Source organism: Lepidochelys olivacea (assembly GCF_965140295.1).
Source record: "Lepidochelys olivacea isolate rLepOli2 genome assembly, chromosome: 8".
Taxonomy (NCBI): Eukaryota; Metazoa; Chordata; order Testudines; family Cheloniidae; genus Lepidochelys; species Lepidochelys olivacea.
Window position 1 is genome coordinate 35,869,906 of NC_140418.1, and position 14,086 is coordinate 35,883,991.

Sequence of the window (14,086 nt, forward strand, 5' to 3'; positions counted from 1 at the left end):
AGCTGTCCCTCCCCCCTAGTCCTGGCTATGTTGTAGTCCTGGGTCTAACTCCCCCCCAGGAGGTGGGTCTCTTTACTGACTGGACATCAGGCGTGTCCCCCAAGCCCATAGTCCTCTCTTGGGCCCAGATTTCATTGTTTCTATATGTGAGCCAGCTTGATCTGCACTGACCACATGCTCTGTGCTGTGCCAGGGACCAAGGAGGCCATGCCCCTGCCCCCAAGAGACAGACAGTTTGCAGCTGGCCCTCACATGGGTGCATAGGGTGGGAGAGGGCCTTTCCCTGCTTGTGCCTCTCCCCACTCAGGGATCTGCCACAATTTCAGTCCCTGCTAGGGTCCTCCTGTAGTGCCAGCTCCTCGCAAAGGGGCAGAGAGAGAAGGAGGGGTCATGGCCGCACTGCAGAGGGAGTGTGCTGTGGGGTAGCATAGTGACTGCACTGCAGAGCTCCGTGGGGGGAGGGTTGTGTCTGCTGGAGGTACGATGCCTACCCATGCTTTCCACTGTCCCCAGGGCAGGGCAGCCATTACCTGCCACAAAATGACCCTGTGTGATTAGAGAAGGATGCACCAGAGGGCTAGGGGGAGCCAAGCTGCAGGGTCCAGAGCCTCTGCCCCCACCCCAACCCGAGAGTGCGTTGCAGTGCTGGTGGCTCTGATGGGGTCTCAAAATCATCGTGAAATTGGCTAAAACAATTGGGCTGGGTTTATTTCTTTGCCTTCTTGTTTCTGAGCTTCTGGGGCGTCACGTTTTCAAGTTTTTATTCGCTACCATGAGGGCTAGAAACTCACTTTTTATTAGTTTACCCTTTGGATTTAGTGGCTACTACCACAGATTTGTGAAAAACTATGCTATGATTGTAAAGCCTCTGAATGATCTTACCAGGGGATACCAGTCCAGCGAGAACAAATCTAAGACCAAAAATAAGGGGAGGTCCCCAAAGCCTCCTTGCGCAGAGACACTATGGCCCCTTCTAACCATTTGGACCACGGTGGGATGATGTGAAAGGGCTTTTCGAGAAATCATTACTTGCCTAACTCATGCTCCAGTCCTAGTCTTTGCTGACACAAGCAAACCGTTTATCCTGCATACTGATGCCAGTTTGGAGGGTCTGGGAGCAGTCCTGTACCAGGAAGTGGAAGGCAAACGTAAACCTGTAGCCTTTGCCAGCCGAGGATTATCTGATAATGAAACTCGCTATCCCACCCACAATCTGGAATTCTTGGCCTTGAAATGAGCCATCACTGAGAAATTCTGAGACTACTTGTATGGTGCTCAGTTCCAGGTGTGGACAGACAACAATCCACTGACTTATGTGTTAACAAGTGCTAAGCTGGATGCTACAGGGCAGAGATGGGTGGCCGCCTTGGCTAGCTATGAGTTCAGCATTCAATAGTGATCAGGGAGAAGCAATGTAGATGCACCAGAAGTTGCTGTGATACTGTCATAAATATAAAGGGAAAGGTAACCACGTTTCTGTATACAGTGCTGTAAAATCCCTCCTGGCCACAGGCAACATCCTGTTACCTGTAAAGGGTTAAGAACCTCAACTAACCTGGATGGCACCTGACCCAAAGGACCAATAAGGGGACAAGATACTTTAAAATCTTGAGGGGGGAGGAAAGGCTTTTGTTTGTGCTCTTTGTTTACATGGTTGTTCTCTCTTGGGACTGAGAGAGGCCAGACAGAAATCCATCTTCTCCAACCCATCCTAATCCAAGTCTCCAATATTGCAACCAGTATAGGTAAGCCAGGCAAGGTGGATTAGTTTACCTTTTGTTTTATGTGAATTTTCCCTGTGTTAAAAGGGAGGTTTATTCCTGTTTTCTGTAACTTTAAGGTTTTGCCCAGAGGGGGATTCTCTGTGTTTTGAATCTGAATATCCTGTAAAGTATTTTCCATCCCGATTTTACAGAGGTGATTCTTTTAGCTTTTCTTTAATTAAAATTCTTCTTTTAAGAACCTGATTGATTTTTCATTATTCTTAAGATCCAAGGCTTTGGGTCTGTGTTCACCTGTACAAATTGGTGAGGATTCTTATCAAGCCTTCCCCAGGAAAGGGGGTGGAGGGCTTGGGGGGATATTTTGGGGGAAGACGTCTCCAAGTGGTCTCTTTCCCTGTTCTTTGTTTAAAATGCTTGGTGGTGGCAGCATACCGTTCAAGGACAGGGCAAAGTTTGTACCTTGGGGAAGTTTTTAACCTGAGCTGGTAAGAATAAACTTAGGGGTCTTTCATGTGGGTCCCCACATCTGTACCCTAGAGTTCAGAGTGGGGAAGGAACCCTGACAGATACCCATGGATGGAGTGAGAGCTATTTGCAGTGTGAGTTGCCGGGAGCCAGAGGCCCATGAGAGCCTTCATGGATGTGTTGCAGAACCTTTGGGCCTGCCCCCTGAATGTGTGCCTTCTGCTTCAGTGAACTATATAGCATTGGACCAATCTCCCTTGCCCATGCTCAATGCGGCTGACTGGCAAAAAGCCCAGCTGCAAGATATTGACATTCGTGATACACTACTTACCAAAAGGGAGGGGCGAAGCCCAGCTGTGGTTTTCCCACCTAACCCAGAGGGTAAATTACTATTGAGAGACTGGACCAAACTAAAACTGATTCAGGGAGTGCTGCACCGAATGACCACCGACCCTTTACAAAAGCAGCGACCACAACTAGTGCTGCCAAAAGAGTACAGAGCCCTGGCCATGAGGGCCCTGCATGATGACTTTTGACATCTAGGGATGGAGAGGACCCTGGAACTTATTCGTAATAGGTTCAATTGGCCCTGGGTGGCTGAAGATGTTTGCAGGAAATGTGAGACTTGCGCTCGATGTGTTCAAAGGAAAACTCTGCCCATGAGGGCTGCATATCTGAAGAACATCACCAGCAACAAACCTTTGGAACTGGTATGCTTTGATTTCTTGTCTTTAGAAGTAGACAAGAGGAATGTTGGGAACATTCTAGTAGTGACTGACCATTTTACATGGTATGCGCAGGCATATCCCACACGTGATCAGAGGGCCACCACTGTCGCTTGAATATTGTGGGACAAATATTTCTCAGTCTATGGATTCCTGGCCCGGATACACTCTGATCAGGGGAGGGATTTTGAGAGTCACTTTCTGAAGGAGGTGCTGAGGATAGCAGGAATTAAAAAGTCTAGGACAACACCTTATCACCTGCAAGGTGATCCTCAGCCAGAGTGGTTCAACCGAACCTGATTAGATATGTTGGGGAGTTTGCAACCAGAGCAGAAGGCAACCTGGAGCCAGCATGTCATGTTTCTGGTGCATGCCTACAATGCCACAAAGAACGATGCTACGGGAGTCACCCCATATCTCTTGATGTTTGTGTGAGAACCAAGATTACCCATAGACTTGTGCTTTGGTGTATCAGAGGATGGAGATAGCTATGAAACTAATCAGTGATATGTATCCTGACTAGGAGAAAAGCTGAGGGATGCTTATCACTTAGCTACCTCTGCTGCTTGGAAGAATGCAGACCGCAACAAACATCGATATGATGCTAGAGTGCATTCGCAGGAGCTCCAGCCGAGGGACAGAGTCCTGCTGTGAAATTTGGGTATTGCTGGCAAACACAAGATAGCTGACAGATGGAAGGCAGTACCTTACCTGGTGATGGAAAAGCTGGGAGATCTGCCAGTCTACAAGATCAAACCTGAAGAGGATCTAGGGCAAATAAAGATGGTGCATAGAAACCTTTTGCTCCCTGTGGGGGAATTGGTAGGCACCCCTTATGAGACAGGCCACGACAGGGCAGCCTGGCAGAACAGAAGTGCTAGACCAAAGCCACCATCCAACATGGACAGTGGGCCCCCTGCAGCTAACCTAGCCCTATTCAGCACATCCGAGAGTGAGTCTGAGGAGGAAGACACAACCATGGTGTATCCTGGAATGGAGACAAGATTTCAGCCTTGATCAGCTGAACCAAAAGTGAGCTCCCCCTCCTCCACCCTAAACCCCATGGCAGAGGTATTTAGGCCCGTTACTGGCACCCCTGTGCCGCCAATGGGACCCCCCCTGTGATGATGCACACAGGTTATTGGACACTGGAGACATCCAGGGGGAGGGGGACCTAGGCACATTGGACATTCCAAGGTCAGAACTGGAGATGCAGGGGCCTATGCCAGTAGCCGAGGGATCCTCAAAGGAAACCTCTCCATCCGTTGCTCAAGAAGATGTCCCTCCTACCTCTGCAACAGAGATTCTCAATAGACAGGACAGGGTAATAAGACCAGTAAAATGGTTAACTTATGAGGCACCTGGCGTGACTAGTGAGGAGCCAATACACTTAGCACACAGGCTTGTGAAAGCTAAAGTGGGCTTTCTGAGGCCCTTTGGAGGGAACCAGTGAATTGGTATAATAGGGAGTGTGATTTGTCAGGATGATAAATTCTCGGCTGGGGGGAGGATGTAAGCAGAGTCAGGATGAGCTCTACCCTGACATGTGGTGGTGAGTTGTGGTGGGTCATGGAAAAGAACTTCAGGGGCTGATCTCATTTGCATAGACACACCCACTCCGCCTAGAGGGTCACTTTGGCTGCTGTAGGAGCCCCAGTTTCTCTGTTATTGGGGCAGGAAGAATAAACTGTTATTATCCTGATTATGTGAATCAAGGACAATGGAACCTTACTTGGCCTTTTCTTATGATGGAGGGACTTGCCATCAACTAAGCAGCACTCGCTAGGCAAGGGTCATGGGTTCCAAAATCCAGTGAATTGAGAGAGAGGGGTTGGGGACAGGTATTAACATTGGGAGGTATGGGCCTCTGGTGAGGGCCCAAAAAGAAAAGGAGAACTTGTGGTGCCTTAGAGACTAACACATTTATTTGAGCATAAGCTTTTGTGAGCTACAGCTCACTTCATTGGATAAGGGCCCTGTATGCCAATTGCACTTTCTCCTCTCTCCACTGTGGAATATTAGAGCTAGTTTTGATTCTATTAGGAGTCTAGTTACAGTCTGCTGGGCTGAATTCACTTTGGGCCAATGGTGTACCAGTATTGAGGCTCCCCTACTACAAGTTAAAATCACTAAAGTGCTACAATCACTGAGAGCTGAAATCACTGAATGTTGTGTTAATGGGGGGAGGCTGAAGATACAGTGTGGAGCAGTTTGTGGGATGGCTGGAGTGGCTCACGGGATGGTTGGTGGAGTGGAGCAGTTCACGGGACAGCTGGAGCGGCTCATGGGAGGGCGAGTGGAGTGGCTGGTGGAGCAGAGCAATTTGTGGGACAGCTGGTGGAGTGGAGCGGAGCCCCATGGAGAGGTGGGGCAGTCAGCTTCAGATCACATAAGGTGCCCCTTAACTCCCCCATTTCCACCCAGGCTGGGAGGTAAAACATGTTTCCCCAACATGATTCCACATTGTTTCTCTCTGTTATTAAAATGCTTTTGCTACACTCAGACTCTGTGCTTGCGAGAGGGGAAGTATTGCCTCTTAGAGGCGCCCACAGGGGGGTGGTATATATTTGTCCCAGGTCACTGGGTGGGGGCTCAAGTTGGTTTTGCATTGTGTTATTGGGATGGAACCCCTAGATACTGAACCCAGCCCTTGTTGCTACCAACTCTGACGGGCAGAAGGGTTACATTTAAATGAAAACTGAGAGTCTCACCTGATCTAAACTCTGGGAGCTGGGGTTTAAGAACTTCAGCTGTCACGAGACTCACAATAACGTTGTGAGAATTGTTGACACTGGTGCCCCCCTCGCACGTGCATTACAGAGAAGGGGATTTGGGGATGAGATGTGTGTGTGGGAATTGCATGGAGGGAATGGGATTGTGTGTAGAAAGTGGGAGTCTGTGTGTGTGTATGTAGAGAGTGGAAGCGGGTGTGCATGCATATATGTCTTGTGAGAGTAGGATTTTGTATGTGTATGGCACGGGGGAGTTTGCATGAAGTGATTAAGCAAACCAGCCACTACAGAAAATATCCTCATTCCCACTGTGACTCGTTCTAGTTGTGCAGGTAGCTGAGCTGCCTTCCCTTCCCCTCCACTGCCTTTTATGAAGCTCGCCTGAGGCTTCAGAGCCTGGGGAACTTTCCAAGGTTCCCCAGCTGGGGTTTCACAGCTCTCATTTTATGTACTCTTAAGTGTTTTTTCTCTTCTCTTTTTGGAGTCTCTTTCGTTGAAAGTGCTGGTGCAGGGACTGTGAACTCCAGATAATTTGCAGCTCTCACAGGCTGTGGTTTGTCCTGCTTTTGTGTATTTTCCCTTTGCGCTTCAGCATGCAGTATGGTGAATGAAAATTGCTTTCAATGCTAATAAATACCATTGGTTTTTGGACACCACAGAGCCAGGATGGCAAGTGGGAGTGCGGCTAGACAAATCCATTCACTTACTACCAAGATTTTCAGCATCTCAGTAAGATGCTCCGGAAATGATTCATTTTCACAGCTAAAACACTTTCATGTCTCCGGTGTCAGGAAGGAATCAAAACTGGCCCCCAACCTCCCATAAGTATCTAAACTAGGGATGGGTCTGAATCAAATCCCAACACTTTGGGGCAGGTGAAATCCAGCTCTGGATGTTGTGTCTGGCTCACTCTCTTGCTAATGGGTCCAGCTGAAACCCACTAAGGATGCAGGGGAGTCTGGAGTCAAACCTAGTTCGGAATCCAAACTTTGTGACTTGGTTTCAACTGTAGTCTGAACCCAATTTTCTTTCTAGCAGAGAATCTCTTAGGAAGCTCAAATTCCAAAGTCAAAACTAAGGCTTGGCCCAGTACCGTGGCTTGGCCCTCTTCTATATCAATCCAGTCTTCATCCCCCTGTGAAAGTCACGGATCAACATCTCTTGTTTGAGACAATAGATTTCCTTTCACAGAAAGTAAGTACCCAACCTGATTGGATTGGAAGGGGAAAACACTCCCCTCACACCCCAGGTGCAGGAACTGTCTCGTACTATTTGTGCATATGTGACAGCCACCCTCTTAGCCAACACAGGGGATTGAATTAGGGACATCCAAAGCTAAACACACCAGCAGCTACAGCTTGAGCTAAAGCTTCCTAGCTAAAGCCCTAGCAACATATCCTTTGTGGATCAGCACATGAGGGTGGTGGGGGACCTGTAATACCAGAGGGTTACACAGGCAATGCCTAGCACAATAGGACCCTGTTCTTGAGTGGGCCCCCAGGCACAACCATAATGCAAATAATATATAGATAAGAAGAATAATATGGAGACAATGTTGGCTAGGAGGCAAGACAAGGCAACTGTGACTTCAAGGGCCATCTGCTTCCAGAGAGCTGGGTTAGCCACCACCGGGATGTTGTATGCTAATGCACAAAGCAGGCAAAACGGTTTAGACTCCAGCATATCTGAGAAGGTGGACGCCTCACTGCAGAAGAAGGCCTGAAGTTGGAGCCATCAAATAGGATTGCCAGCCGCCCAGCAGTGGAAGGGCTCTGGAGTCATTTATCTGCAGACACAGTCACAACACACGGCTGGTTCAGGCAATTTTCAACACACCCATGCTGCGCCCACAGTAGCTGAAATGTTGGGCTCGTCATTGGTTGTGACTGGAGCCCTGTGTCCATGGCGGCATGGAGTCACCCCATCAGCAGCTCGGAAAGACAGGCTCCTGAACAGGGGCTCCTTGCACATGGGCGTGAACCAGAAAGGACCCAAGGAGCCCCTAATGGTATGGGTGGCAATCAGTGAGCAGCCCCAGCCAGGCCACTCTAGGGCAGGAAGCTGGTTCCCAACAGATGTAAATCAGCATAGCGCTGTTTACTTCGGTGAAGCTAGCTGGATTTACACCAGCTGATGATGAGGGTCATTGGCTGCAATGGGAGTTGTGTGCATGTGGCAGGGCAGGATCTAGTCCTGTTCTTTGTTACACCAGTGGAGTCACCTGTGTTAATGTTGATGGGCCAGATGACCCTGATGTAACCCAGTCATTAACTCAGCCAGCAGGATCTCCCCAGCATCCCACAGAGCTGATGTAGGGGTTCTTATGACACACACCCTCTGCTCAGCCAGCTTAGCAGGGAAAGGGGGTTATGGGCAGGGAACAGAAGGGGGTGGTAGGGGATGGCCCTATTCCACTCCGACACTGGACGGCACTTTCAGCCCTTTGCGGCAGCCTGGCGGCAGTTGATCCTGGGTTGTGCAGCACGTTGCTTACTCGTGCAGAGGGAGCTGCAGGAATGATGAGGCAGCTGGGGTTAAGGTAAGGGATGGTGGGGGAAGGCGTACAGCCCCCACGACTTGGGGACTTGGCTTGGGGACATAGTGCTCCCCTCCAGCTCCCCCTCCCGCACTTCAATCTATTGAAGCCCTGGAAGGCAGCACCCTTTCCTGCAGCACTGGGTCAGCGCTTGCTACAGGGACTCATGAATTCCGAATTGGCTTGGGTGCAAGTCCTGACCCACGGACTGAGAACTGGCTACAGAGCAGGGCTTTGTGCTGAGGGGAAAGGTCTTCCATGGGCGCTACAAGCCTTAGCGAGCCAGCTGGATAGGGGAGGTAGCAGCATGCGACTTCAATTTGCAGAGGATACTAAAGCAGGAGGCATGGTGCCCCAGAGAGGTCAGCAATATGTTTCGTGGTGTGCAGGAGGCTCTAGGGCGGGGAGGGGGAGGAACGAGGGCAAGGTACTCTCAGGGGAGGGGGCGGGAAGGGGTGGAGTGGGGGCAGGGCCAGTGGCAGAGCCAGGGGTTGAGCTGTGAGCACCCCCCGACACACTGGAAAGTTGGCGACTGCAGCTCCAGCCCTGGAGTTGGTGCCTATACAAGGAGCCGCATATTAACTTCTGAAGAGCACAAGCAGCTCCGGAGCCATAGGTTGGCCACCCCTGCTCAAAGGTATCTAGGCACCATTGACTTCAATGGAAGCTAGGGGCCTTAACACCTGTGAGGATCTGGGTCCAAGTGGCCAGAACGTCAGCAGAGCTCAGCCCACTGGGTGCATGCTGAGCGCTTCTGGGAAACCAACCCTAATGGTAGACACGATGCAACAAGTGAGAGCTCAATAGTAGTAGGTCAGGAGGTAAGAGACTGGGTGGGGGAAGGGTACAAACCAAGGTCACACGGCTACACAGTTGTTCTGCACGTGTCTTGTTGCAAAACATGTTCCCTGATAGGATCCAAACTCCCCCTCCTTCCTCTCATTAAAACCTCATCTAGGGCAAAGTGTCCCCTACCCAGCCCCTTCCTGTCCTTCCTCAGCATCCCGCGCCCCCTTGCCATCCAACCTTCCTCCCAGCCCCATTCATAGATTCCAAGGCCAGAAGGGATCGTGATCATCCAGTCTGACGCCCGTATAGCACAGGGTGGAGAACTGCCCCAAATAATCCCTAGAGCAGATCGTTTAGGAACCAGTCGTGACTGAAAAATGGCCAGTGATGGAGAATCCACCGGGACGCTGGGTAAACAGTCCCAGTGGTTAATTACACTCATCGTTAAAGATTTTCACCTTATTTTCAGTCTGAAATTGTCTAGCTTCAACTTCCAGCCACTGGATCCTGAGCCAGCCACTCTATGGCCTCACTCCAAATGGCCACCCTGCAAACCCCTCACCCTGCCTGCCTTTGACAATCAGCCCCCTCGGCACTACCCTGATATCAGTGGCTCCCAAGGCTACTCCTCATATTCCCTGCTGGCTCCTGCATGCAGGGAGGTCTGGCAGTGTCCCTCAGGCAGAGCTGGCCTATCTCGGTAGCGGGAGGGGCACTGGCTTGGCCTACTCTGCTTTCTGGCATGCCTTGTCTCAGGTTGCCAGGAACAAAAGCCAGTGTTATCAGAGGGGCGCAGGGGCTGTGAAGACCTCAGCTGGCCCATTCTCACCCACCCTTGAGGGGCTGCAGCTCTGGCTGCTTCCAGCTTGTGTCTGGGCACCAACAATGGCTGGAGACTTCAGAAAATTGCAACAAAATGGTGTTTCCTTGGAGTCAGTGCAGCATGGGAGCTGCCCAAGTTCTGGGTCTGCTCCCTGTCACAGGGTGGGATCGGGGGAGAGCCTGAAATCCAGGGTGAGCCCTGTGCAAGTGAGATCACAGTGAAGCCCAGTGCCTGCATCCGGCTACAAAGCATACTTGGCCTTGTTTTTAAGCCATGTCTGTGCTTTGCCTCTCCATTGTCTGCAGCTGAGCTGTCGCTCCCTGTGGCGTGGCATCCCTTTGCCTTCATTTTGGTTTTGTGGGTGGGCATAATCCAGACTCCACACTTGAAAGGCCCTTGTCTTCTTCCCAGTTACACCACACCGCGTAACTCCGGTGCAGTGTGGCACGACTGGTCTCCGAAACACAGCTGAATGCCGCGTACAGTTGGGAGGGAAAGCTCCCTGCGCTGTTATACCAGCCCCCCCACTGCTCATGCAGCAAGTCATCAGATGCTCAGCTAATTTGGGGCAACTATTTTGTGCTTGCAATTGATCCCGCTGTACGCTGATCAATGCCCCGTCGTTCATCAGCACACACGCCCCCTCCTGCCTCTTGCTGCGCTAGCAGCCTCGAAGAGTTTCTTTCCCCCTCCGCTGTAACCAAGGAGAAAATTAGCAGCATGTGAAAGCTTTGGTTTCTGAGGCGACGATCACAATGCTAATCACCTAGCCCTACGAAGGAGGATTCTTCTCCAAAGCCCTTTTCGTTCTCACAGATACTAATTATTGCTGATCACACCAGTCTGGCTGAAATCCTGGCTCTTGGAAGCGTTAACGGTTCTTGACTGAGTGTCCTGCTTTGCCGCCTCCCTTCTTACTGTTTTAATGCCCAAAATCCAGCGCAGAGCTGGCCCCAGGCAACACAGCTCCCACCGGGATCCAAAGTTAGGGGGGGACCCAAGACTTTGATTTAGGTCAATCTCTGTTGAAAGCTTACAGAGGCTGCTTGGATCTGTGCACGGTCATGTTGCCATTTGTGCTGTACTGTCATCTTGTGGACTTGGCAGCCAGTTGCTATGTACTTGGACCAAGGAATAGGATTTGGGGCTCTCCTGAAGGGGCGAAGCGCCCAGCGATGCCAGTGGTACAGAACTGGGCCCTACCAGAAAAAGGCTAAGGGAGGCTGACACCTGACTCCCATTGAATTGGTCACCGAATTGCCTTGGACTTCGGACATCAGGGGCTGCTTTACCTGAGGATGGACGTTTGCATGAGCTGCTCAGAGGTGGGGAATGGTTCCTGTTCCAACAGGGTGTGGAAGGCCTGGCCTACATGCCTGCAAGTTGGTCAGCTTTTAGTGCTTAGGCCTGCCTCTGCAGCTCTCAGGCCGTGCAGGTCTGTTGCATTCCAGAGCACGAGGGTGCTCTCTGTGGGAGGAAGATTTCATGCCAGGTCTTGTCCCCGGGCCTGTATCCTTGTGTTCCTCAGGGGCGAGACTGGGCATGGCTGGAGAAAAGTGAGTCTGCTGGAGACATGGACCGTAGCATGGCCCTTAGCATGTCATGAGCCCCTGAGCTATGTGCTCCCTTCAGCCCCGCCCCAGCCTGGCACTCACACCGCAGTTCTGGCCTTCATTCATCTCCATCTGCATCCTGCTTCTCACTGCTCATCTTGTGCTGCTGTCTGTAGCTCCCCTGGGCAGGATCAAGCACTGTACAGGCACATGCTCGTGGGCACTTGGGATGGGATTTTCCATCCACGGAGATGGGCAGCTGATTCTCTCTGGGAAATTCCAGCCGGAGGCTTGTGGCTAGGCTGTTTCCTTGCACTCTTGGTTAGGTGCCATGCTCTTCTGGGTCGGGTGTTGGAAAAGCACGGGTGCAGCTGTGCCCCAGATGGGAGAGGTCTATCGCTCAGATGTATCTTTTTTTAATATAAATTCAGCCCCGGGTAGGAAGATTTACATTAATGATTCAGTCCACCGCATATCAGCTCCGCAACTGAACACGTGGAATTCTCGGATCACCGTGCAGCGTTCTCGCTAGGCAAACTCCTAGACAGTGGCCCTGTATGGGCCGCTGATGCAGCGTGAGAGCAGCCACCATCTCTCCGATCAGAGGCCATACCGAATGCTGAGAAGCGCACACACATTGCTGCATTCTAATCCCACCGGATCCCCTGGAAGTCTGGTCTGATTTTCATAAACCTCACAGACTTCGCTTCGGTGGGATCTGATGCCATCAGAATGTGCTGCCCCTGGAGGAGACAGTCGGATCACACCAGGGCACGTTGCAATGTTACGTATATCCACCCGCTCAGGGCGGTGAGGGCAGCACGGCATAAGACAGAATGGGAGGAGACTGCTCTGTGACAGATATACCACCCGGGGGACCTGAGGAAACTGAGCTTAGGAAAACATATTCTCCTAGGACTGGGGGAGTGTAATGCCCAATAAAATCAGGATGCAATTCTGCCTTGGAGACGTTCACTGGAGCAGGATGCTGGAGGAGGCATAGCTTTAAACAGTCAATTTCCATCGCTGAAAGCTGACAAGCTTAAAACAGCTAATGTGCCCCACAAGATGAGGCCCTGGGAGATTTACAGCTGTCTTCGGCTGAGTGCTCCCATACGGTGTGTATGTCAGCTGGGGAGCCTTTTAGAGAACCAAGATAAAGCTTCACTGAGGCTGCAGTGCCCGCCAAATGGATGGGAAGGAGGCGGGGGGGGGGAAGGGGAGCCAGGAGATTTCTTTTTTTCCATAAGGCAGGCTGCTGAGTTCACGTCCCTTCCTGCAGCCGCTGCCGAGTTGCTCCAGGTCAAGGTCAGAGGAACCCTCCCGGAACAAATATCTCTGCCACAGCCCTGGGAAGAGATTGGAGAGTCCTGCAGGAGCACGGGGTGGAGTCGGCTGGGGTCGGGGGTCACAGGGGCATTGCAGCGAGCTGGCGCTAATGCCAAGGTACACATTAACAACTCCCATTCCTATGGGGCTGTGATGGGTGGGCAAACCCTGCTTTGGGGTTGTCTGGGGGCATCCTGGAGAGAGGGGGCTAGCATCAACCCTGCTCCTAACACTCGCCAGCCAGGGTAACAAGCCCTCTAGCTTGCAGCTCATCACCTGATATCATCATTTAATTGTGCTCCCTATTGTCGTGGTTAATTCATGTGTGATCAATAGATTTAACTACAGGTACAGGCAGAAGTAGGATAGTATTAGAGCGGGATAAGGCTGACAAGCATTTCTGACTGATGCATGTGTATTAGCTATATAAGCAAAGTAAGGCTGTAATGCCAGGCCTACATGCTGAGGCCTGTAAAATCTTAGCTTAGGCCTAAGGAAGGGTTGACATGAGGATGTGACCCCCGAGTAACCCTGTCCCAGGACAGTTACAAGGTCACTGTAAACCATGTGCTAATAGGTGATGCTCAGGGAAACAGGCCACAAGATGCCCGGTTGTAACAGCGTGGAAAATTCTGCAGCGACGTCAGGATCCCACGGACACTTGTTGGCATAAAGGCTAACGAACGTAAGGGGAACTAAGAGGAAGCCTATGAAAAGCGGGGATCCCCAAGTGTTATGGGGTGTGGAAGCCTTGATAAGGGAAAGAGGTTGGAATCCTCATGCCTATGCATAAGGGGATGAATGTAACATGGCATATAAGGGGTTCCCTAGCATGCACAGGGAGGAAGAATCCATCAGGAGACAGTCACCTATTGAGACAGCCCCCCACCTTGAAGGTACCCTTAGGGATATGAGTATGAGAACATTGATGCTGGGCATCTTATGGTATTGGTCCATCTTCATTTATATCTCTGTACTGTGGTGGTGGTGGTTGTCTAGGTATTCAGGGTTTTAATAAAGGGACGCTTGATATCTTGCGAATGCTGTTGTGGGCACTGCTCTCGGTCCCCGTGTGCTCCTAGGGTCTCCAGCCCTAATGACATTGCTAAAGGTAGGTCTCTGCTCATTCTAACATTGCCCTTAGCAAGCATGAACCTTTGATCCAGGTTACTCCGGTTTAAGATACCATTGGTCGAACCGACCCCTCAATAATACAAAGGCTACAGGCTGGAGGGACTGAAAGGGAGGCAGCAGCCATCACAGTGGGGTGAGTGGGAAGTGTCTGATGTGGCCTCAGCATGAGACTGGGTCGCAGGGTCTCTGAATACTGGCCTACACAGACTCCCTCTGGGGTCTGGCACAAGTCCCAGAGGGGGAGATTTACAAAAGCACTAAGGAATTTCGGAGCAC